Raw genomic sequence first — 27,658 nt, forward strand, 5'->3', positions numbered from 1 at the left:
TTCGCCGAAAAAAGTGTTAAGCGTCTTTCTGCTAAAGTCTAAGATTTACCAACTTGTTGAGAGAAGGAGTTTAACGAGAAAAACTTAAAAGGGGAGAAGATTTAGCTGGGTGAACACTGATATTCTGCGGCCTTCCTACCTGACGCAGGCACCAGTTCAACCCCTGTCCAGCAGCAGACGGGCCGAAACTCTTGCGAGTGCTTATCATTGAACCGAAGAATATGGGATTGTCCGGTCCGATTTGCTGATCCAGCTGCCTACACGTCATCATCACTTTCTCAACTAAAATTTATATCAAAAGGTTCTTTTCAGGGCAATCATAATCATACTAAAAAGTATAAACAGAGAGAACCTCGCTCAATTTCCTCATCCTACACAAAACACAAGGTCCTACTGCAGTTAAAAAATGACATTTATTCTATACGACCACGCAGCCCTACGTCACCATTGCGTACAACCCCATAGGGCTGTCCCTTGAAGTTTTTAAACATTAATTCTCAAACTTTTCACTCTTAATGATTTTTATCCTTCTAAGAAACGTGAATATGAGAGGTAGTTGGGGGTCAAACTGGCATATGGGGTAAAATGAAAGATTGTTAACGCACCAGTATTGGGCATGTTCCTACTTAAGCCCCTTTTTTGCGATATTTCACGTTGTTTACAATATGTTTAAATCATATTCACGTGTACGACCACAAAATGCACGAATATTGTAATTTACTTAGTTTTCTGAGGTGTGATCAAAATAGGAATCTATGGTCAATACCTATGGTGTACTGCCCCTAATATCAATCAATTCAACGCACAGGTATTTCAAACAATGTACCTTTTATGTTTAAATTAATTTACATTCATATAATTTGAATGATTTCACCGTTTAAAAGATTAATTGTTCATTCTACTCCCTGTTCTCCAGAATTTTTATGTTTTTTTTTCAGCAAACAGGGAAAATTTATTTCTACCATGGAAATCATATGTATTCTTTGCAACTGTAATAAAAAATATAGCTTCATTGTTATCAACATCTATTCTTAGAAAATAAAAAAAGAGAATTATATAGTTAAAAAATGCACCATATGAGAGTTTTAATTAACTTTCAATTTTCAAGAGGTTTCGTCATCGCAAATTGTCAAATTCGGCGGAGATAATTAACATCGTCAATTGAAAGGGCCCTATCAGCTTTTGTGTTGGCCGCCCACGCATCTTCCACGGTAACTTACCTCGACAATACTGTTTGTTTACGTGGGTTGCCTTCGGTTTGCGATCAAATGACTGTCACAATTTTGCTCGCAAAAGCTGATAGGCTCTTTTCAATTGTTGGTCGATAATTGTCTCTAGGTTTCTTTTGCAATACAACTACAAACAAACTACTAATACAAACAAACTATACCAACTGCTGGAGGAATCACTCACTGATTGTGTTGTTAAATTTCAAGATTGATCCTTATCACGAAAAATCGGTCATTGACGTCATTGTTAACAAAGCAAAAGAATTTGCTCAAGGGTGACCTTCAGAAACTTACCCGTCATAGGTCTAAATTCTTCATTATTGGTGATTTTCATGCAAAACACCGCTCATGGAATAATGCTCAATGCAATTCCAATGGTAATATTCTGTTTGATGATTGTTCTGCAGGTTATTACACTATTCAATATCCAAACAGCCCAACATGCTTTTCTTCTGCAATAAATCCCTCAACTATTGATTTGATCTTAACTGATTCATGTCATCTTTGTAGCCAATTGGTTACTCATGCTGACTTCGGTTCTGATCACCTTCCAGTAACTTTTGAAATATCCCAAGAAATAATTTCTAATTCCAACATCTACTTTCAATTACCATAGAGCTGATTGGGAGCAATATCGAACATTTATGGAATATAACTTCGATCCAAACATTCTTTTGCAAACCAAAGATGAAATTAATTATGCTCTTGAATCTCTGACTACTTCTATAGTTAAAGCAAGAGCTGCATAAATACCAACATGCGAGGTTAAATTCGATTCAATTATAAAAGACGATGATCTTCAGCTCTTGATCCGTCTTAAAAATGTCCGTAGGAGACAATATCAAAGAGCACGCGATCCTGCCATGAAAGTTATCTGGCGGGATTTGCAAAAACAAATTTAAAAGCGATTCTCTGTCCTGAAGAACAAAACTTTTGAAAATACTGTTTTTAAATTAGACCCGAGTTCCAAACCCTTTTGGAAACTCACAAAAATCTTGAAAAAACCTCAAAAGCCTATTCCAGCGAAGGTGGTAAAATTTTGATCACAAATTTGGAAAAAGCACAGAAACTTGCTAAGCAGTTCGAGAGTTCCCATAATTTCAGTTTGGGTCTTACTAGTCCTATTGAGAATGAGGTTGCTCGGGATTATCTGAATATTTTCTCTCGGGAAAATATTTTTGTTGATTCCTCCCCCACTGATTTGGATGAACTAAAAATTTTCAAAATATGAAAGCTCCAGATGATGATGGAATTTTCTATATCCTCACCAAAAAACTCCCAGAGAGTACCTTGTCTTTCTTGGTAAAATTATTTAACAGATGTTTCCATTTGGCATACTTTCCTGATAAATGGAAAAAATGCTAAAGTTGTTCCAATTTTGAAGCCGGATAAAAATCCAGCTGAAGCTTCTAGCTACCGTCCAATAAGTTTGCTTTCTTCAATAAATAAACTTTTTGAAAAGTTAATTTTAAATAGAATGATGCTTCACATCAATACGAACTCAACTTTTGCAGATGAGCAGTTTGGATTTCGCCATGGGCATTCAACTACTCATCAACTCTTAAGAGTTACCAATTTAATTCGTTCAAACAAATCTGAAGGCCACTCAACTGGAGTTGCTCTTCTAGACATAGAAAAAGCATTCGACAGTGTTTGGCATGAAGGTTTGATTGCTAAATTGAAAAAGTTTAATTTGCCACTTTATGTTATGAAATTAGTTCAAAATTATTTAACTGACAGAACTCTACAGGTAAATTTAAAAAATTCCAAATCAAATCGACTACCTGTTAGAGCAGGAGTTCCTCAGGGTAGCATTCTTGGGCCTATATTGTATAACATTTTCACTTCGGACCTCCCTGATTTACCTCAGGGTTGCCACAAATCTTTGTTCGCTGATGACACAGGCATTTCCGCTAAAGGGAGAAGTCTTCGTGTTATTTGCAGCAGACTGCAGAAAAGTTTAGATATTTTCTCTACTTATTTACAAAAATGGAAGATTTCTCCCAACGCTTCCAAAACTCAAATTATAATATTTCCACATAAGCCTAGAGCTTCCTTTTTGAAACATAGTAGTAGTCACATCACTTTGAACGGAGTTCCAATTTCCTGGTCAAACCAAGTGAATTATTTTGGATTAATACTTGACTAAAAATATAAAATGTTTGTATCCTTTTGTAAACAGGAAATCCAAACTTTGCCTGACGAATAAACTTCTAATATTTAAAGAAGATTTTAGGTCGGCCACGCTGTGCCAATATGGTCTAGTTGTTGCACTACCAGAAAAACAGCACTTCAAAGGATTCAGAACAAATCGTGAGTAATTTTTTTTTTTAACTTTTTGATAAACGGGCTTTTATGTAATTTATGCTCAGAAATAAGTGTATGAGGTTTTGAAATCATTTTCTTTGATAGTTTTTATGTATATTCTAAAAAAATAACAACAATGCATATTTTTCAAATTTTATGTTTTTTAAACAAGATCTGAGGTTCTTGGTCAATTTGTTAGTAACAAAATAAATGCAAAATTTGAAATGTCAGTAAAAGTCATGTTCCAGCAAAAAAAGACCTGCTTTTAAAGAATTGAACCTAATTGGAGTTGGGAATGCATCCATTAACAATCAATAAAAAGATTAATTCCGATTACACGACAAATGAGGTTAGCTCAAAGTTGCGATTAGTTCACTCATATTCTTGGAAACGTAGATATCCCATAGACTGAGTAAAACTCATCAACATTTCGATGTACATATGAAATTAGTACACGGAAAACAGTTTGCATGTAGTTTTCATTGGGAATGCACATAATATTTTTCCATAAACAATACCAATAGATGGGCACGAGATAGATATCTGAATTTCACATAACATTCATGAGTTCTGCAAGATAAATCACTTAAATTTCATTTGACACATAAAGTTCATACGATTTTGTGGTGCAATTCCCAATTATGAAATCACATGAAAGTTGTGTGAAATTTTAATGAATATTTTCCATTGAATATGTGATTTATTCTTTGAGTGTATACTTTTAGAATGAGTAAATTTTTCGTCGATTTCTGTCATATTCGACAGGAATTATGAGGCTCGGAAAATTTTACTCAATCTACAAGTAAACTACGTTTTCTAGAGTTTGAGTAATTAAAACTTAAATTTGAGTCGCTCTTACTTGGCATAGTCCCGGAGATGAACTAGCCATAGGTTAAAAATCTCCTTAATAAAGAACTAAAAAAAAATAACATGGCATAGTATGTAAATTCGTTAGTTATACTGGTCCTTTTGCACGCCAGCAGTGGGGGAACGAGCACATCTTAGTGAGATAATCAACTTTCCACCATCTAAATATGGAGAAATCGACAATCAACGAGCAATTTATAAGCTTATTAATACGATTCTAAACACTTCGTGCTCAAAAAGTGTTGATGAATCAGGATCAGGGATGCTGAAACGATCCTGATAGGAAGGAATATCGAAATAAAGATCATCGAGAAATGGAGCCAAGTACGATGAATTGGCGCTAAACACTAACACTGTTGTAACGATTTTACAAATACAGTTTGAAAATAAGATATATTAAGTAATATATTCATTGCATTTGAAAAATAATTACACACCTGTGAGAGAAAAACTTGCCTAAATATAACACAATTTGATATGATACCAACCTTTTTGTTTTTCTCGTACACCAAGGTGTACCGAAAGGCTATGATATCACTTGGAAAACACAATTTCGTTCCAAGACCCGCTGAGACGAATGGCATATACCAAAAAAACTCATCTCAACGGGATCGGAAAATGTTTCTGTATGTGTGTATATACTATATATGTATATATGTGAGTTCGTATTAGTGTAACTCACTCAATTTTTGATTAGATGGCTGAACCAATTTGAGTGGAACAAGATTTTTATCCCGATCGGAATTATAGTTCCAAAGATATGAACAAAAATGTGAATTCCAGATTCCACTGGGAAATTTGCAAAAGAATGATATAGCATATGGACATATTCAGACCCAATGATCACAATCAATGGCCTCTTTCAGATGCACTGGGTACCCCCGGGAAGTAGACAGATTCTGACATGCGCCGAAATGTATCGTGCGATGCCTCAAATCTCATGGAACTCAACATAATTATTAGGGCAAGTATTTATGTTGATTTTCCATAAAACCTCATTGAAATTTATTTATGGAAGAGTAACGGCTGAAATCGAGGAAGGAGCGGTGGATCGACTCGGATCCTCGACGGATTGATTCTGACCAGCGGTTTTGGATGAAGCATCGGAACGATCGTTATGGGGTTCCCTATGACTTTTCTCGATTTTTTCCACATTTTTAGAACTCTTTTTCAGGTACAAAACGGAGAAAATGGCTACTTCGTTCAGCATTAATACTGCAGCCGGGCTTGGTGTTCTTGAATAAAAAGATGGAATAGGATGGAAACACACTGTCCGTTTCATTCACTTTTTCAGCAACAGTGACTATAGACAGTCAAGCTATAGACCGACCAAAGTGAGTTGACGTATCAATACAATTGGATACAAGATGGCAGCACATTGACAGGTCTATAACTATGACCTATGACGTCAAAAAGCTCTATAACTATGACCGTCTATAACAGCGACAGCTCGTTCTTGTGTGTTGCATAATGCATTGCACGTGTAATTTGATTAAAGATGTAAAACAGTGTATCCAAATATTTTTTTAAATTTTCCCTTGGATACGAAAGCCAGTAAATATCTGTGAAAAAACTAAGAAGTCTGTAAATGTCCGTAACGAAAAAAAAGTCTGTGAAAAAAATAACGTCTGTGCATTCACAGACACACATTTTTTTTATTTAATCTCAAGGGCGCCATTTAAAAAAATAAATATTTTAAATGGCTGAATTTTTGCAAAAATGTAAATTATTACCCATTTAAATGTGAATCATTGCCCAAATCAATTTTTGTCGCCATTTTACTAAGATCTGCTCATTTTTAAAATGTGCAGAAGGCTTAAGAGTCAAAAATATGTGTTGCTAGAATTGGACCCATTGTATTACTGTTTGTTGTAAATCAAGCATAATGCATAATGCGATGTTATATTTTCCAAATTCTATTCTCTTTTCAGGTAAGAACCTTTTCCGTCCAAAGTGAGCTAAAGAAACCATTACAGATGAGGTAAACACTGACTTATATATAAAACAAAGTATATTCTTGTGAACGATTTTTTCTTAAAATGTCAACCTTATCATATCACAATGTTGAATATTGAAATGCCTTAGTGTACCGAATACTGTACAGATCGTTTATCTGGATTTTTAATATTATACTACGCCTTCTTTGTAGCATAATAAATATCAATCCTCTGCCAAGAAGGAGGGTTGCTGAAGCCATCACCATTGGTGGTGTCAACACTGTAGCCTACAGTTTTAATGCTATGTTTATATGTGCATTGACGACACGTATGCGTTAAAAAAAATCTTATGTGAATAATCATTAATGAAACTTGATTTTTTCATGATTAGCTTGCCTAATTTAAAGATTAATATTATAATACATACATAATTCTTACATGTACGCGCTTGTTGAACATTTATCACAATTGTTTTTATACGCAACAAATCAAACATCTATTTGGACGGAGCATAATTTCGTAATGTTTGCATCAGCTGTCTTAGATTGACAGATAATCGAGCCAAAGAACTAACAACTTTGGCTTCAAGCAAAATGTTGGTGAATGACGTTTCTGCCACTGGAGTGATGATTCTGAACCGTATTATTAGACCGTGATATAATATTCGGATTATTTGAAGCATGGAATACATTGATAATCTACTTTTAAAAGTGATCGTATTTCGATGTTTTACCGTATGAAGTAAGTCGCTAAAATTCCCCATAGCAAAGACCTATCGTACGAAGCACAGCGCCACCGATCCTACCATTTCAATAAACGTTTATAAATGTTTTTTTTTTTCATCGTAAACTCGAAGTACATTGAAACATCAATTTTCTGCTACATTGAATCGTGCCATTTAGATTTCGTTTCGCGTCTCCGGTACACTGATTATCGTGACTTACAACATGGTGTTTCCTTGTAGCCTACACACAAGTTTCTCAAAAGTATAACCGTAAATAATGGCCACCAACCGACGACGAGGACGACGACCGTTCACCGGCAAGAGTATATTCTATAGTGGCTTCAGATTATGGCTCATTGCACACACCCGAAAGCAAGGAGCCATCCATAGACTTGTTTATCCTGGATGTGTCCAAACCTTAAAAAGGGCACCGCTCGCTCGCTGCTGTGGAGTCCGTCAGCAAAATAGCTCAGCATTCCCATCAAGAAAGTGCACCTTCACCAGGATTACTTTGTTCACATGGCACATGGAAGCACGGGTGTACTTTTCAACAACAACACTGCTGCCATAAAGCAACTGGGTGGAACACAAACACACCTACCAATATAGCTATCGGCAAAAAGCATCGTTTATATCCTACTTTTGTGCAATGGAGCACAACAGCAACTCGGCAGCTAAAACCTTCACCAGCTGATATTTCTGCAACTTCCGTCTATTTTTATGCTGACCGAAACTCACTTTACAGATCCTCACTACTGGTCCGTTCAGTGATGTGCACAGGCACTGTTTGGGGAACCAATTTGAGCAATGTTAAACAAGGGAAATGCTCGGACATTAAAACTAAATGTCATCTTAATTGATCTTAATTTTCTCATCTTTACCTTTATTAAGAACTGGGAAAATCCCATTCCACACACCACTGCTTTTGACAAAGACCAACCAATGCTGCCAAGTGGTGATGATTCCACTACAGGAGTGACTATTCCCTAGGGTTACCATATCTGCTCGTTTTAAAAGTTCGATAATTGGGTACTGCTCTAGGGATTACTAGAGGAACTATAAATTTTATTTAGAGGAAGTTCTTTATACAGGTCCTCGAAGATCTCTGAATGGCTCTCAGAAAGCATCTAACCTTCCCTTTAACCCATTAACGCTCAGTGATTTATTTATAGATCATCATTTTTTAACTGAAATTGAGAACTATCCAGTGAGAATTATCCTTGGGTTACTCCTGGAAAAATCGCGCATCGTCCAGAGGTCAAACAGGACTTGAGCGTTAACAGGTTAAAAGTCTGTTTTATTTTTTTATTCTGATCAATCAGTTGTCCGTCTAATATTGACATATCGCATCTAAGCATTCAATCAAAGTGTTTGTTTCTTCATACGTGAAGTTTACGATTACAGAGTTGGGAGGAAATGCTATACTAATATCAACATGAAGCTTTAGTGTGATAATTTTTTAGCTAGAGAATGTTCAGAAGTGGATAGATTGTATTTTTTTAAAAATATATTCGGTATGGCTCAACCGAATTAACTTTACAGAGCCGAGGATTCTTGTTCACTATACGATACATCTTAAAACTACATATAGTCAAAAGGTACAACACAATAAACATTTTATCTTCCGCTATCCAACAAGCCTCCTCCACCAGAATGGGAGCCGCTTCTAGTGGTTTTATTGTATAGCAGATTCTTCAAAGTCGCCGGAGCAGCAACCAATTGAAAAAATATCGGACAATTCTCAAGAAAACTCAGAAAACAATTGGAATTGCGAAACATTTCAACAGACAAATGGTCGAAAAGACAAATGGTCGAAAAGACAAATGGTCGAGAAGACAACAAGTTGAAAAGGCAACAGTTTGAAACGATAAAAAGTCGAAAGGACAAAAGGTGGAAATGACAAAAGGTTGAAAGGACAAACGGTCGATATCACAAAAAAATAATTAAAGGACAAATTAAAGGTCGAAAGGACGAATGGTTGAAAGGACAACAGGTCGACTTCTTCTCAAAACAATAAGTAATGGTGTAATGGTGATTGACGTAATACGAGTTTCGTTCATTGTAAAAAAATGAATGATGTTTTGGATTTCGACCTTTAGTCCTTTTTGATCTTCCTTTTTTTATGTCCTTTCAAACATTGGCTGTCAACCTTTATTCACCGATTCTATAGTAAAAATGAAAAAAAAAAATATATATATAGTTTAACTGGAAGGCATTAGTCCAAATCTAATGCTTTTGTGCCAAGTATATTATGCCCATATTTAAGATGATCCTGATAAATTTGAAATCATAGAATAAACACGTACCTGCAAAGCTCGTTAAATTTTATAACTCATAGGGATAAAACATGCCTTGCCTTCTTACTGAGAACAAATGAGATTCTGAACCTTGACAATGTCCAGAGAAATTGGACTGCATTGGACTCTGAAGATTCAGTCACTTTGCTTAAGATTCATTTACTATTTTTAAGAATATTTCAAAGTAATTTTATGAAAAATATAAAAGGCATCAATGGACAATTTAAAAGGAACCAATGTATTTCAGGGAAAATTTCTTAGTTAGTGCTAAAAGTGTTGAATTCCAAGGCAATTGTTGAAAAAAAATTAAGGAAAAATTAACTCCAGGTGAATTTCGAGGAGTATTATTTTAGGTAGTTCTGACGAGAATTCCACGATTATTGTGGGGAAGAATCTAGGTCCAATTTGAATGAGTATACCAAATAATTTCTGAGAAAAATATCAAAAGAGTGATTGTGTGATTCAAAGGAAATTAAAAGAAAAGCTCAAAGGCTACTGAATTCTAAGGATGAATTCAAATTAATTCTGGTTCAAATTCCAAAGAAATTCCGAGGATAATTCTTATTGTTTTCTTTAGGGTTAGATCAACGGTTCAAATTCCGAAAAGAATACCAATGAACTAGACTTTTCCGGATATAAGTGCGAAAGAGTTCTGAGAAGAGGTTCAAGGGAATTCCAATGATAGTTTCAAGAAGCATTTCTAGATAACTCTGAGGAGGAATCCAATAGATTTTTTAAAATTATTCGAAGGAGAGCTTCTAGATACATTTGAGCAGAATTTTAATATTTTTCAAAGGTGAATTGCACTGTATTTCTAATGAATTTTCAAGGGGATTTCAATTAGGATTTTAAAAGATAATTTCATGGATTTATTGCAACAAAGATATATGGTCGAAAATGATTAAAACTAATGACTAATGATTAATCGCTAAAAGAAAATAATCAGCATTCATGATTAATTGTATGATTCATCACTGATGCTCTGTAAGAAACCACTGATACCCTTTTATAAGAAACCACTGATGCCCTAATTAGACTGGCCTGCTGGAACAAGATCTGACCATATCTCTGGAACCAGCTGACCGATTCCAAATACATTAGTTGATTGCTGTATTACAGTCAAAACTCTACAATTGATTCTCCACATCGATAGTTCAGACAGTTCAGAGATAGCCATTCTAATATCTCACTAACTGCAGACACATATTTGCATTGTTAAGAAACTTGCACTTGCACTGCCAGTTCAATGCCCATGGTAACCCTATCTCTCCCGGGGCTCTTTCCGTAGTGAACGGGTTGGACCAGAGGTAAAAATATCGATTAGCGCAGCAAGCACCTTTAATGGCTAGTTTATTGCAATGGTGCGCAAAATTATGAACCCACGTATGCAAAAACGAATAACAAACGACATGACACAAAATGTCCGAGATAACGCGTTTTGTCATATTTCCCTCCCTCCTCCCACGGATGACCATCGATGTAGGTGGGTGGCCTGGCCGTAAAGTTTCCAACATCATCAGCACAAACAGAAGCTTCATCATTTTCTGCTTCCTGGGCGGATGTTGAACGTTGCTGACGATGGTGGCCAAAGTACCTGGTTTACCCATACGGCTCCGAACCACACCGACAAGATAGTGTTTGGTTCTGGCATTGCGACAACGATACCAGCAATGCATCGTCGTCCTTTTCCTAGGAACAACTTCGGATTGAGCTGTTTAATTAATATTATGTAAGCTGTCGGGAAGCAAGTGGGGTGGAAAATACCAAACCGCTATCGAATTCAACAACTGTAATAGTTTGAACATACATGCAGCTCACACTCCCACGCACCCCACCACACAAGTATATCAGCGCAAGAACAAAACGCTACAATGATGGTACCAGAACAACAGAAATCAAACAGAAATCGAATGGAAATGGGTGTGCTGTACATTTGTACCCATCCATGTGCGGACGCCTGCTGTTCGACGGAATATACATAGTTTCCGTTTAGTGCTCGTGGTGGTGGTGGATGGGAGGATGGAGGACGATTACAACGCCAGCTACCGATGTAGATGAGGTGGTAGAATGAAACCCCGTTAAGTTGAATGTAAATATGATGTGATCAAATCGCGAACAAGCTCGTAGTCGATGTTATTTCCAATTAATTGAGTATTTGTTGTTTCAAGGCATCGGCGTCCATGGCAGATGTAGGGAATGATTTTTTTTTTTGGAGATGAGCATTTGGAAGTGCGTGATTCATTCACATTTCACATTAAATTTTTTTATTTTAAAAACCTTCCTGTAACGAATTTGCAGCCCCGTAACGTGGGTAGATCACCTTTTCGTGGTACGTTACGGGATGTAAGATCTACCACCGATTCCTAGTCCTGACTACTACTTCAAACTAGGGGAAGAGGATTTTTCAGTAATCAAAGGAACACATCTTAGTCCTTGTTAATTTTTATCCCTTGTTGATAGTGACAAGACTCGGCTTTGTCCACCGAGGATGATCTTGAAACAAGGAATAAATGAGTTAGTTAGTCTTCATCTATGTAATTCCTAATCTTCTACTCGTTGTTCCCTAGGTTTGAAGTGGTTAAGACTAGGGTTCTGATGCATGGTCATTATCGATGTCATTCCTTAATATTGTTGCTAAGAAATTGTTGCTAAGAAAATTTTGACTGACAAAGGGGCACGCCTTTGGAGGGTGTTTCAACACTCCGAAGGGTATAAATAGCGGGACCTTTCAATTAGAGTCGGATCCTTGTGATAAATGCGAGAATGACAACTGTAAAAAATCGATTACTTCATCATTTCTCAATAGTGATGGAGTAATACGACATTCGCTGAATTAAGGACACGAGAAATACTACAACATATCAAAGTACTAGTCGCAGTGGTGTTAGGTCCCGAACAGAGGGAAAAAACAATTTGTAATTTAATTTTATTTATTTTATTTAAACAATACAAGAATAATAGCACAAGTAATCGACTAATGATTTACAGAGTATATGCTACTATTACATTACCGATGTACCTCTTAACCTAACTGAAGTAGTTGCTGCATATGTTTTTAAATGTCGGTAAACTTCTTGCTGTCTTGCATTCCCTCGGTAAAGCATTTCATAACCGAATTGAACGATAGCGCAACTATTCACTTAAAAAATTTGCAGAGCATCTTGGAATAATTAAAACACTTGACCTAGAAGATGGTGAGTGAATAAAGAAGTTTCGTAGATATATCGGACTTTCGTTTAAAATTTTAAAAGTTTGAATACACATTCTACGTTTCATGTAGTTGAGGAAATCGTACCCGAGTAATAAGGCCGGAACAAATCTCAAGTTTTTCTTTTGTCAACCGCCCCCCCCTTCAAATTATGGAATATCATAAAGGGAGAAATAAAAAATAACTTTCAGTGTATATTTATTTTTCGAGTATCGCTATTTCATTAGGGTATGGATACTCGCTTTTCTAGATCTTATTATGTTGTAGAATATCACCTTGTTCTTTTACAGAATTTTTACATAAATTTGAACTAGACCGGTACGGCATGCCAGGTCCTTGAAATCGAATCAGCTGGTTTCAGTTGTTGAAAACGGATTTTATTAAACTCATTCCTAATCTTTTTTGGCATCTCTTAGGTAAGCCGCCTTCAATCTGATCGATCCCTCTTGTTCGTTGCGCACATCTTCGTCTTGTTCCAGTCGGATCACTACCAAGAACCATTCTCATTGGGTCGTTATCCGACATTGTTACACCATAGTCGCCAGATTTTTGCATTCGATCTTAATTTCTTAACTTACAAACCTGCTGCAATGATACTTAATGATTCAATTCTTTTCCACAGTGATTCAACAATTTCCGAGCTAAATCCAATCTTTTCAAAATTGGTTTAACATTTTTAGAAGTGAGACCAAATCAGAAACGATTCAGGAAATTCCTAACTGAGGTGACACTTTTTAAAGCAGATTCAAAACTGAGTCTGAACTTTCCTGCTGAAGTGAGTTCAAACTTTCGAATAAGTCATCAACATTTTTCTAACTAAGTCTAAATTTTTCTGCTATGTTATTCAATCCTTTTTAAAGTTGTCAAAGCTTCTCTGAAGTGATTCAACAAATCCCGAATTCAATCTTTAAAGAATTGGTTTCGCATTTTCTGAAGTGAGGCATAATTAGCTGATTTAATCCCTTTCTTAAATGAATCAAAGGTTTCCTGCATTGATTCAAATTTTTCCGAACAGTTCTTAACTGCTTTGGCATTTGGCAAAGACACAATCTTGTTTAGGTCATCTAGTTTTCTAACACTTTTTGAGCTTTAATTTTCCAAATGGAGTAACATCTTTTCTGAAGTGGTTCATAACCTTCCTTAGGGAGTCCAAACTTTTCTGTTGAGTGATTGAATTATATTGAATGTTAGCCTGAGCTTTCCTGAAGTGATTTACCTAACTTTTAACGTAGATTCCGCTCCCTTAGATCCCTTCCTCGTTTTTGTGAGATTCACATCCTTTGGAAATTAGGCTGAGATTTTAAAGAATGGACTTACGTGTGTTCATACCTGATGGTAGATTTTTTAAGTAAGCACAATTGTTGAGAAAACTGGGTTTACATCCACAAAAGTACAATTAATATTGAAATTTGGGTTTCTTGATCAGCCAAGATGGATTTTGGCTCAGTCCTTTGAAAAACAGGCATGGATGTTATAGAATAGACCTTTGTGAGTTCATTCGTGATGGTAGATTTGTTTGAAGCCAGGTTGGATTTCGGTTCAATCGTTTGAAATTTGTGCTTGGATTTTATTGAATGGAAGCAGCTGAATACCGGAAGAACGAACCTGGTTAATGTTCACAAAAGAAGGTATTTTCATAAAAAATGATTTTCTGTTCTGTCGAACTGAGTTTGGGCTCCTATCTTTGAAAAATAGACTTGTATTTTATAGAGTAGAAGTTGCTGAAACCATACGTGAGGGTTGTATTTCTTCATTTTTTTGAGAATATCGAGGTTAAATTCACAAAAGTATTTTCATAAAAACTTTGATTTCCTGTTCTGCCAAGTTGAATTTCAGCTCCGATCTTTGAAAATCGACTTGGATTTTATAGAATGGATCTTGCTGAATCCATACGTGATGATACATTTTTTGAAGCATGCACTATTTTTTTTAGAAAACTGGGTTTGAATTTTCAAAAGTACTCATTTTTATAGAAATTTGGGTTTCTTGTTCAGCTAAGTTGAATTTCGGCTTCTTCCTTTGAAAATTAGGCGTGGATTTTACAGAATTGCTGAATCCATACGTATTTTCATAGAAATTTGGTTTTTCTGTTCTGCCAAATTGCAGTTTGGGTCATATCTTTGAAAAATAGGCTTTTATTTTATTGAATGGACCTTGCTGAATCCATAAGTGAAGATTGAACCGGGTTTGTAATTTGAAAAGTATTTTTTTTTTCGAAATTTGGTTTTCCCTTTCTACTAAGTTGGATTGTGATACTATCCTTTGAATGTTATGCTTAGATTTTATAAAATTGACCTTGCTGAATTCATATGTGATGATTTTTAAGCACACACAAAGCCAGCTTTAAATTGACAAAACTAAGTATTTTTGTTAAAATTTGGTTTTTATGTTCAGCCAAGATGGATTTTGGCTCCTTCCTTTGAATATTACACTTGGATTTTGTTGAATAGACCTTCCAGAATTCTAGAAGTCTATTTAGAATTTTTGAAGCAAGCACAATTGTTGAGAAAACTGAGTTATATTTGGATAGGGAGGAACTATCGAAAACAGAACGTTTTTTATAAGAACTTTTACGTTTGTGGTATTCCGCTTGATGGTTTATCCGGAATTTATCAATACCCAAAAATCAATTGCTCCTATTCATCTACATTATTACCAATGTTCTTGCTTGAAAGGATACAAAAACTTATGCGCGAAATGTCTTGTTGATAACCCGAGTGTTACATATAATAAAGTCAACATTTGTGGCATTAGTGTCAAAAATCACGGCTTCAAAGAAGTATAAGGCTAATGCGAAGGCTAAGAAAAAAATTTAACGTTCGAAATATATGGTTTAGATGTAATGTAAAACGAATTTAAAATGTTTTATGTTTTTTTTTGGTTTTTTTTTCACTACACCCCCCTCCCCTCCCCCCCCCCCTTCGACTGGTGCGAGCATTGTGGCCACTTTCCATGAACCTGGAAATACTTTCCATGAGCCTGGAAATTCTGAAGTGGTTAAACAAAAACTGCAGTAGCTTAATCTAATCTAATCTAATCTAATCTAATGAAAACGCAGCCAGTACGAGAAAGCATCCTGGAAAATGATTAGGTTAGATGAGGTCTAATTATTTTTCTTGTCTTATTGATGTTTACAGCATATTTGAGATATGATATAAACATCAATACGGCCAGGCCTAATGCGTTGTATATGCCACAAAGATGATTCTTGGAAATTAATGGGAACATTTCTTGAATCTACAGGGGTGGAAGGATGCGTGGACATACCGTACCAAACGCTCCGAGCTACTATGTGTAGTTGTGTGTAATGTGTAAATATTTGTACAATATTGAAGGATCATAAAATAATGCAATGGAAGGATCTTACCGAATTTTCTCCTATGGACCACAACACATTGCTTGTTGAGCAGAAAAACGAACCACTTTTTGATTCACCGATTTGTTTGTATTTTCTCTTGTGTTCTGTGATTCCGGAAATTTCCTTCCGTAGATCGTCCTTGGTCGGTTTTGAACTTTTCTTTAGTATGTCCTGATCATAGCACTTTTTGCTCGTTATCACGCTGCTAAAACGACAATAACCAGATTTAGATCCTCCACATTTCTGGTCTGCCAGATTCTCTAGAACTTCTATCAGTGATCGATGTTGTCTAAAACACCGGAGGGAAAACACGACACCAGAACTATTCGCAAATTTTATCAATTTAATGAGACCACCGCTAAAAATCTTCATTTTACAAGTATTACACAACCAAAAAAGAGATTTTAGACGGAAAACACCCAGACAAGCTAGTAAAAATTGTGACAGGAGCGCAAGAAACTCAACCATTCGCGAGCAGAACCTACTTCGATCTTTACAAATACTGTAGTAGCTTAATGTATAAAATTTTAATATACTTATTGGTGGGACTTTAATTATAAAAAAAAAAACACGTAGGTTTTAATTCGTCGTTTGGGATCGTTAATTTTCCCAGAAAATTTTAATTGGAGTTTTTGGATTTTTGTGGACATGACGTGCTTAGTAAACTCATAACTCATGAACCAAGTATCATGATATTATGAGGTAATTATCACAACAATTTGAAATACATTGAATTTGAAATATGTTGTGAACTTCAAGGCTGTAACACATTTTTGAAATTCATGATGTAACTTGATTAAACATGCTTCTCCGTTAATCCTCCTTCTGATGGCACTGCTATTCATAACGGTGACAACTATTATTTTTTCATGAGTGCTTTATCTTTAAGATCATTTGTCATCACCTTTGCATGGATCCCATCTCATTGCTCGATTCCGGGCAATGAGAAGGCGGACTCGCTTGCAAAAGGTTGGTCCATGAAATGTGGTCCTAGGCCCACTTCAATCTTTTTTTGATATTTTTTGCGGACAACCATGGCTTCTTAAGAGCTACTCTGCCCTTAAGACCTTTCTTATGAAGACGATTTCGTACGGATTGTGATTTCAGTTGAATGGAAAACTCGCTTTCAATCTGTTTCGCAATTTTCGGAACTGATAGTCCCCGGTCCAGCTCCGCCTTCTTCACGATAGCTCTGTCAATTCGGCCAGTTGTCTTTGAAGGACGCCCCGATCGCTTAGCTGGTGAGATAGAACCACGCTTTTTGTACACCTGCACAATTCAAGCGACCGTATATTTGTGAAGCTGGACAATATCACGGTAGCTTTTGCCAGTTTTGTGATGTTCAATAATCAAATTTCGGACAGTGATCGAAATTTGTGCTTTTTTGGGCATTTTGCAACAAATAACTTCCAATTTTCAATACGAAACTGAAATTTTGAGCACGATGAGGACACACTAGCCTGAAGACGCCTCTTGCTGCTGCTTGGAACAGAATTGATCGGCATGATTCTGGCTATTGCGTTGATGACCTTCGCCGCCTTCTCGCAATTGCATCCACCATCGATCTCCCTTTCCGGAATCCAAACTGCCTCTCCGACAATCCGTGTTCACTCTCCGTGCATTTTGTCAGCCTGTTCAGGATGATCCTCTCCAAGAGCTTTCCGACAGTATCCAGCAAGCATATTGGCCTATACGATGCAGGATCCCCCGGCGGTTTTCCAGGCTTCGGCAACAGCACAAGCTTTTGTACCTTCCACCTATCAGGGAACTGAACCTCGTCCAGGCATTTCTGCAGCACCATCCTGAACATGTCCGGGAACGTCTGGATCGCCGCCTTCAACGCCACGTTGGGAATTCCATCCGGGCCGGGAGCTTTATTCGCCTTCAACCCTTTCGCTGATGCTATGAGTTCCTCGTTGGAGAATTGTTCAACGTTGTCTTCATCTTCCTCGCCATATGGTGTAGGTGGCCAGTTCGTTGGGTCATGCTGTGGGAAAAGTGCCTCCACGATGACTTTCAGCTTGTTGGGACACATTTCAACCGGCATCGTTGTGAAATGTTGTTCCTCTATCTGTTAGTATTAGCCACTTGGCTTTCGGTATGATAAAATCAACTCAACTGCTCGCCTCCGTGTCAGAACTAAGAATCATTTTATTACTTCTCTCTTATGCTAACTTAACCTACCTAGCGGTGGCGGACGTGACCCTTTCTGCTGGATCAGCACAAACTGCGTTCGCTGCCCGAGTGGCGTGATCGCGTTTATGCTGATCTTTTTGTTTACATACATTTTATCGTCCGTCTGCGCATTGCTTGCGCAGGGCCGTATCCACCACACGCCCTATCCGAATGAAATTTAAAAATTTATTCAACAGAATAAGTTTTTAAATTGTTTTTGAATTATTTATGTTGAGTTTTTTTTTTTTTTTGTATCAAGATTGTATAATATAATTGTTTTACTATATAAATGTGTGTAACATAATTGTATATAATTGTAATATAGATGTATTAGTTATGAAAATGTGTTTGTAATATCTTTCTCTTTTTTTTTTTTTTTTTTTTTTTTTTTTTTTTTCCGGTATTGTTGTTTCCACATTAAGAAACTATTTCGAGTTAAAAAAAATTTTAATCCTATCCTTATGAATGATATCCGTGTTATTCCCTATTTGGATCTTTATATTGGAACCTAACTCCTCAAGGACTTGATATGGCCCTTCATATTTAGGCTCCAATTTAGACCCCACTTCTCTCTTTACCAGGACCTGTTGTCCCTTAGCGAAAATTTTGTCTCTACATCCTTGCTTGTTCTTTTCTACCCTAGTTGCTTTCCCTTTCAGAAGACTTTTTCTAGCTTCTATTTGGGACTTTTGCAACTGGAATTTCAAAATACTAGCATAATCGTCTACATTGTAGACAGGGTCGGTCTCATTCTGTTCTGTTAGGTTTGATGGAAGTGTGCAAAGCTTCCCAAATACTAGTTCATATGGAGTCTTGCCCGTTGCACTATGTACCGTTGTATTATAAGCGAACTTATAATACGGTACCCAGGCAGACCAATTTCCGTATGAGTTTCCCGTTTGGATACGAAGAAAATTTCCCAAGACTTTGTGGGAATTTTCCAACGATCCGATTGTTTGGTGATGATAGGCGGTAGAGTTCAACTTCTCTACCTTTAGTTGATTACATATTTTAACAAATAGAGCAGACATAAATTCTGTCCCTCTATCTGTTAAGATTTGCGTTGGAACACCGTAATTTAAAATGACATTATCGACGAATGCTTTGGCCACAGCATCTGCCGATTTGTCCAAAATTGGTGTTGCCGTAATGTATTTGGTTAAATCGCATTGGGTTGTCAAAATATATTGATTCCCTTGCGCGTCTGGTAGAAGAGGACCTACAAGGTCCAAGAAAATTTTCTCGAACGCCGAACTGGCCGTACTAGTCAACTGCATTGGTTGTCTAGTATTTTGGCTTTTGTTCTTTTGGCATTGAGGACAATTTTTGATAAAGGATGCGATATCACTATCCATGGACTTCCAGTGATATCGCTGTTTGATGGTGTTGGTTGTTCTCTTGATTCCCGCATGCCCTGCAGTTGGCAATACGTGGAAATCGTTTATTACAACCTGTTGGTCTTTTTTGTTCGTAATTTCCGTGATTTTCTTTCCTATTATAAAAATAGGTGGCATGCCACTAACTTGGAGGGCTTCAATCTTTTCCCTCAACGATTTTGCTTCGTTCGAACATTTCAGTGTAAGGCCTATAATTTTAGTTGCTCTCGCGAAGTCCACTAATCGTTTCATCACTCCCCGTAGGTGAGTTAATGACGTATTAGGCTCGATAGAGAGAACTCCTTTCTTCAGTTGCTCATCAATTGTTGTTTCTGTAGCTTGGCTATTTTTGTTGCTGTTTTTGGGCCCAATTTGTATTTCTATGTAGTTAAGTTTTTCTTTCTCATCTCCTGCCTTTAGTTCATCTGACGCCTGCTGTTTCTTGGCTTGAGCTCTTGTACACACCAAACCAGTCTGCGGTGTGAGAGCTTTCAAATCTTCTACGGAAATTCGTGATAACGCGTCCGCTACCACATTTTCCGTGCCCTTTTTGTACATTACGTCAAACTTATACTCCTCCAGAGCGAGACGAAACTTGGTCAGTCTGCTCGAAGGGTCAGTTAATGTAAATAAATATACTAGCGGTCTGTGGTCTGTATACAATTCGAATTTTCTACCATACAGATATGGTCGAAAATGTCGAATCGCCCAGACTAGACCCAAAAGTTCTTTTTCAATGGTGCTGTAATTCTTTTCAGCACTGTTCAGGGCTTTGCTTGCAAATGCAACTGGCCTAGCATTTTGGTTGCTTAGGACTGCACCCAATGCCTTACCTGATGCATCTGTATGCAAAGTAAAAATGTTTGACGGGGAAAAATCAGGGTAGTCAAGGACAGGCGGGTTCATGAAGCATTCCTTCAGAAACTGGAAGGAGTGTTCACACTCGTCTGTCCAGACGAACTCCACATTTTTCCGCGTTAGTTTATTCAAAGGACTGCATAATTTGGCAAAATCCTTTATGTGTTTGCGGTAGTAGTTCGCAAACGCTACGAAGCGCTTTACTTCGTCGGCTGTTTGAGGACTACTCCACCTTTTTATGATTTCGATCTTCGAAGGATCTGGCTTAATTCCTTCGACAGATACTAGATGACCCAAATATAATAACTCGGTCTTTAAAAAATTACACTTTTGCGGATTTAGTTTTAGGTTGGTATGTCTTAACCTTTCAAAAACTTCCGCGAGGTTTTTATTGTGTTCCTCTAAAGTTTTTCCAAAGATGATTATGTCATCCAGATATACAAGGCACTTTTCCATGTTGAGACCTGACATTGCTACGGTCATTAGTCTGGAAAATGTTGAAGGGCTTACTTTTAGTCCCATAGGGAGACGAGTCATTTGGTACTGACCCCTATTAGTACTAAAAGCTGTCACCGATCTATCTTCAGGTCTTAACTCACACTGGTAGTAACCCTGAGATAGATCCAGATGCGAAAAATATTTCGCTCCGGCTAACGACTCAATCACCTCTTCTATGTTAGGAAGTGGAAATTTGTCGTCTTGCAGTGCGTTGTTGAGCTTGCGATAGTCAATAACTAATCGCCATTTTCTTTTATCATCGGTCGATTTCTTTGGAACTAGCAACAACGGGCTGTTCCATTCTGAAACGGCGTCTTCAATGATCCCTTCCTCGATCATTTTATCCACTTGCCTTTGGACTTCCTCCTTTTGGGCTTGTGGTAATTTGTAAGGCCTGGTGTACACTGGGTGTACATCTGGCTTTACCGTGAGTGATGGCTGGTAAATTCTTGTCACCGATAATTTGTCATTCTTCAGACAAAAAATATCGTTATATTTCATGCACAGCTTTTGAATAACTGGCTGGTCTTTCGGGTTGATCCCATCAAGGTTCAACTCCGATAAAAGCTCGCCCACTCTCGCATCATTATGCTTGGAAGCGCTTTCGATTTCTATGACATCATAGTTTTCGAAAGGCTTTGTTGAAATGGTTAAATTCTCAATTTTTACAGGCTTATTTTTAACGTTCATCATACGGACAGGGATCTTTCCCTGCACCGGTTGCACAATTGCACCCGCAATAAAAACATGAGGCTTTATTTCCTCATTCAAAATCACCAACGGTTTGGAATACCGGGTGTCTATGAAGGTAACGACTTCTGTTCTGGGAGGTACTATGAAGTTTTCCTCATATCGAGGCGCTCTTAGCGATAGCGTAGAATGTTCAAAATCGATTTTCGCACCAAATTTTTTCAAAAAATTTGTGCCGATTAGACCAATTACACTGGTTGGTAAATGATCTACCACGTGAAAAGTTATAGGATATACTAACTGTTTATATTCCAAATAAGTATCAACCGCTCCCAAGGTGTTGGTAATTCCATTTATACCATACACCTCTATGGTACGGGATGGATCAATGCATCTGTTCAAATTTTTTGTTAAATAACGTTGATCTATGAGACAGCATGATGCACCACTGTCCACTATCAACTTAAAATTTTTGGCATCGATTAGAAAATCTAACCGTAATGCTCTATTAGTATTGATCGAATTAGCGAAAAAACTCCCCTACGTTTGCTTCTTCTCGGGGTTGTTGCTGTTGCGACGGCTGTGGTTCTTCAGCCACGTTCGCATTTCTTCTGCGGTTACTGTTGTTGTTGCTGTTGTTGTTACTGCTATTATTGTTGTTATTTCCGTGATATCCACCACGGTTGTGATTCTGATTTCGATTGTTTCCATGGTCGGCACGGTAACCTTGATTATTTTGGTTACCCCGATAACCATTGTTGTTTTGATGCGGTCGATTGTTGCGACCATTCCCGTCGTAGTTTCGGTTACCGCCACGATTACCATGGTAATTGTTACCACGGCCTCCGCGGTGGTTACCTCTACGGTTTCCCCTGTTGAAAAATGGAGGTTGATAACCCCCCTGAGCCCACATTGCGGACTCAGCGGATGCATGAGGTTGCACCTCCAATGCATCCGAAATAGCAGCAGTCAACGTCTTTGGATTCCTAGATTTCACTAGGTAAGCTGCTGATTGATCCTTAAGACCGTTTATGAAGGTTTGCACTGCTATGGGTTCCACTACTGGCTTCGCTGAGGCCTCAGTGGTGAAGGGCACACCCTTCGAAACCCATGCGGACGCTAATTTGGTAGCGAGCTTTTCTACCTCGCTGCCAAAATCCGTCACTGTTTTGTTCTTTTGCTTCAAAGCTCGTAATTCAGCCTCCACCGCAATAGGTGTAAGTTGAATTGCGAACTTTGTTTTCAAGGCAGTTGTCGCATCTGCCAGTGTTTGGGTTCCATCAATGGATCCCCTCGCGGCACCAATTAACCGCGATTTCAAAAAATTAATAAAATTGGCCTCCGGGACGGTAGGATCGTCCTCCCGAAGAACCTGCACGCTATCCAACCAGGATTGTAGCGTGGCTGCATCCCCGTCGTATTTATCCACGACGCGGATTGCCAAGCTAAGATCCAGTTTGGGCGGCATTATGGGCTTAGTTTTTTCTTCGTCAGATTCGCTTTCGGATTCTTCTTCCTGTTCACCTTCTGCTTCTTCTTCCTGTTCACCTTCTGCTTCTTCTTCCTGTTCTTCTTCCTCTTTTCTTATGAAAAATTGGTTAACTTGCAGCCTAAATGCTGCGAACGCGTTGTCAATCTTCTTGTTTGCTAATGACAGTACAAACTTTTGCAGTGAAGTTACGTGTCTGAGCACCGTATCCTTCTTTTTGCTCGTTGCGTTAACTGTGGCAACAGCCTTTAATAAATTTTTCACTACTGTCTCTTTTTCTACATATTGGTCCATGTATGCCTACAATGTGACCTAACATAGACAATTCAGAGGATTTGACTCAAGAAGTTAGAAGGTTTCAGAAAATATCTTAAAATAGCTTCATAGTGTGAAATAATGGCTTCGGTTCGTCTTGCTTTGCTAATCTTCCACAATGGAGAACTTTAATACCAATTAGGGAACACAGTGACGACCTGATTTCTCGAAATAATTTCTTATGTGATATCAATGTACGTTTCGGAAAAATTTCCAACTTTAAATGCAAATTTACGCTCTTTTAGTCATGTACTCAATTCATTAGCAAGAAAATCGACAAATGAGTAAAGCAATAGAGAATCATGTAGATCGATATAATCGTAAATAAGTAATTATAATGCACAAAACAAAAATGTCCACTGCCTATATAAATATTGGGAGTCCTATTAGTAGAACTCTATTAGATTTACACTTGAATGCATTGAGATTATTTTTTTTTCTCTTCTTGTAAACATTGAATATTGGAAAAGGTTCTAGAACACACCTTACTTGTTACTAGTGTTATGCAACTTGATTATATGATTATGTTTTCCGATATCAGTTCATTTTATCAGGCACTTACTATCGCTTCCCTTTTTGTTCTGCAAACCGGCAACGACGACGATGACGACTACGTTCTCGTCGTTACAGCACGGCGACTCACTTAGGGCTTCACAGCATCTACGGTCATCTTGAGGCCGTTGTAGGCCCAGTTTAAGTCCTCGATGAGGCCTGCCGACCTTATCCTCAGGGCAGCTCCTGCTGCCAGGTTGTATACCGCTTCAAAGATTGCACGCTTCGCGGCCATCACTTCCACAGATAGTTTTTTGTCTCTACGGGAAATTCGTTCCCAAAACTTTTTTTTTTTTTTTCGCGTTCAAATTGCTCTATCGCTTGAGCAACTATAAAGAAATCGATACTGTCCACATGTTCAATGTTTTTTTTTTTTTTTTTTTTAATTTTTGTTCACTTTGTCTTTTACGGTTCGCCTTTTTTTTTCTTCCATGCGCACTCGTGGGGTGGTGGTTTATTGTAAATTTCAGCTTCCACTGGACTTTAGCCGCACTTCCAATAGCACTTCGTAAGATTTCCCAGCAGTGGCTTCAAATATTTTTCCTTGCACTTGAATATCGGTCAAAGTTTTGTCAATTTACTTATTGAGAGGAGTCCGTCTTCAAACCTTAAACTTGCGCATTCACACGGCGTGCCGCCCTCTCGGCAACGCGCTCAGTGTTGTGGCGGTTGATCTTCGCTACTCCTTTGAAAATCAAATAGCCAGCGGCAAAGACCGCCATGGCACACAGAGCCACTGTTTGGGTTGTATGATGTCCACACTGGGGCTGTGGCTGTCCCCCACTCGCGGCGGCTGGTGCGGCGACGATTTCGTCCGCACTGAACCAACCCATATTGTCACTCGCGGTTTCGTTTGATTACTAAATTTTTTCCACTGTTTTCACTAATTTAACGACCATCTATCAGGCTTGGCTGTTGTAATTGTAGTTTATTGGCCTGTTAATCACAGAAACTTTCTTTTCGCGACCGGTTGGTTTTCTGCCGCATCGCATCGCAGTGCACTCGCTGTTCGAACTCGATCAAACACACTTTGTGTTCGTCATTAATTATCACTTTTCGTCGCGGCGGCGGTAGCGTTCAATTAACGGCACACAATTTGCAGCACTCATCTACTGTTCCTTAGAGCTCCTGGCAGTATCGCCATGAAATGTTGTTCCTCTATCTGTTAGTATTAGCCACTTGGCTTTCGGTATGATAAAATCAACTCAACTGCTCGCCTCCGTGTCAGAACTAAGAATCATTTTATTACTTCTCTCTTATGCTAACTTAACCTACCTAGCGGTGGCGGACGTGACCCTTTCTGCTGGATCAGCACAAACTGCGTTCGCTGCCCGAGTGGCGTGATCGCGTTTATGCTGATCTTTTTGTTTACATACATTTTATCGTCCGTCTGCGCATTGCTTGCGCAGGGCCGTATCCACCACAGTTGGACCTCTGATCTTCGCCATCGCGACTCGGTATGCGTTGCCCCAAGGGTTGGTATCGGCGTCGTGGCACAGCTCCTTGAAACTATTTGACTTGCTCAGCTTTATTTTTCGTTTCAGTGCAGCCCTGGCCTCTCGGAACACCAACCTGCGCTCGTCTCTTTCTGCTTCTGTTCTTGCTCTCTGAGCACGCCTTCTGGCTAGAAGACAAGTAGCACGGAGGGTGCTAATTTCCTCGTTCCACCAGTAAGCTGGACTCCACATTTCCACCGGTGTCCGTTCGCCGATACTGTACCGGATCGCCTGATGGTCACTATGTGTGTACTCTTCGCACACTCTTCAGTTCATATTTGCCATTAGCGACGTACTGCAGAAAGTGACGTCGATAATGGATTCCCTACCATCTTTGCGGAAGGTGCTGATGGTTCCTAAGTTGGCCAGACTGACGTTCAACTTTGCCAGAGCTTCCAGCAGGCTATACCCTCTTGCGCTGGTACACCTGCTCCCCCAATCCACTGTCTCTCCGTCCAATGAGCTCTCCGGTGAGCCCATCTAGCATCTGGTGCAACTGCTCAATTGTCCATCTCAGCGTGTAGGTGCGTAGCAACTACATACATAGATTCCATTGATTTTGGCGATCACGAAACCTTCGTATGAGCCCGCCACTACTTGTTAAATGGGATACCTGCCCATGACTTGTATGGCCGCCATTCCTGCTCCATCCGCCACCTAGTTACCATTATCGAGAGGGACTCGATATGGCTCTGCAATAATAGCAACGTCGCACTTTGTTTCCTTTGTCGACTGCCACAACAGTTTCTGTGCTGTGTTGCAATGATTGAGATTTATTTGGGTTACCTCCATTATTGCTGGCCCACTATCGCCTTCTTGAACTCTGGGCACCTGAAACTTCCCGTCACATGGCCGTTTCCGTCCTCCTTTTTGCAGATCATGCACCTCGGTTGCTTTGTACAGTCTTTTGCAACGTGCCCCTTCTCTCCGTATTTCCTGCACAGATCAGATCTGTCAGGGCCTTTGCAGTTTCTCGCCTGGTGACCGAAGCCCATGCATTTGTAGCATCTCTCCATTTTCTTAGATACCCGAGGAATAGCTTTCAACGAGCACACTGACCACCCAAACTTGATTCGGCCTGTCTTCAGCAGCTCGTTAGCTGCGTCCGAAGGAAGTCGTATCGACGCCGTCTGCGTGCCACCTTACGCCTTCCTCAACCGAATTGCCATCGGTCCGTCTCCCAGGTTGCATTGCACCTTCAGCGCACTCTTCAACTCGCCTTCTGTTGTGATCTCGTGATCCTTGCACTCGACCACTGACTCCTGGGATAAGGCTCTTACATTCGCCGTCTCGCCAAGAGATTTTTCGACGAGCTCCTTAAAAGCTGCGCTCTTAACCGTAGGGTCCCTTTTCAGCTCGAATAGCATCTCGTCTTTCTGGGTTCGCCTGGTTTTCACCACGTTCTGGCCTAGTTGTTTCAACTCCGGATCCTCTCTCACTTTCCGGAAGAGTGCTGCGTAGGACGTTTTGTCCTTCGCCTGAACAACCAGAGCGTCACCCTTGCTTTTTTCCCTACGAGGCCTAGGCTTCTCCTTATTCTTCCTGCCTTCCTTCTTCTTCTCTTCCTTCTTCGTCGCTTCCTCTTCCTTCTTCCTCATTCATCTTCCTTTTGTTTTTTCTTCCTCTCCTTCTGGTTCCTCGTCGTCCCTGCGTTTTTTGAGCTCCTCCTCATCTCCTGGCGTGTCCCTATCTCTCTTTTCAGGACGTGGATTTGTGGGTCCCTTCAGCGTCTCATGTGCTTGAGCCAGTCTTATGTTCTCCTTGGCCTCCAGCAGAGCCTTTTTGGCATTTTCGGCTCTTTTTCTCCACACTTGAAATTTCCGATCTGCCACTGTTATGCCGGATTTGATACCGGTCACAAGTTGCTTGATCTCTTTGTGTACGTTGTTTTTATCCTTTACGAACACATAGAGTTCATCGATCTTCCTCCTGAGCTCCGTCATTTTGGTTCTCCCGAGCTGCAGTTCTTGAGATTTTCTACTGCTGGATATTGGTGTGAATATCTGGCTTAGCCCAACGCCTGGCTGCTCTTCTTGAGACTTTATGCTGCTGCTGGAACTCGCAGTGACCCCCCAGGTTTGACACTGGCTATCTCTGCAATATCCCACTCTTTGCGAATTCGTTCGCTCCTCCGTTTTCACTGTCTGGCGTCTTGCCGTCGTCCTTCATATTTTTTTTTGGTTTGTTTTTGTTTTTTTCTTCGATTTTTTTCCATTCTGATGGATCCCCCCTCCGGGCCGCTATCTCCACTCGTTGTATGTAGTCTCCTATCGTGATCCCAT

The 27,658-nt window shown here is 38.9% G+C and overlaps 1 protein-coding gene across 1 annotated transcript in view; it reads left to right on the top strand.

Annotated features, from left to right (window-relative positions):
- Nucleotides 1-27,658, top strand: part of LOC135697051 (metallo-beta-lactamase domain-containing protein 1) — a 276,092-nt gene that overhangs the window by 206,645 nt on the left and 41,789 nt on the right. The gene's annotated exons all lie outside the window — the stretch shown is intronic.

This window comes from Ochlerotatus camptorhynchus, unplaced genomic scaffold, assembly GCF_037179485.1.
Source record: "Ochlerotatus camptorhynchus isolate MF236.1 unplaced genomic scaffold, CSIRO-AGI_Acam_v1.1 ptg000065l, whole genome shotgun sequence".
Classification (NCBI taxonomy): Eukaryota; Metazoa; Arthropoda; class Insecta; order Diptera; family Culicidae; genus Ochlerotatus; species Ochlerotatus camptorhynchus.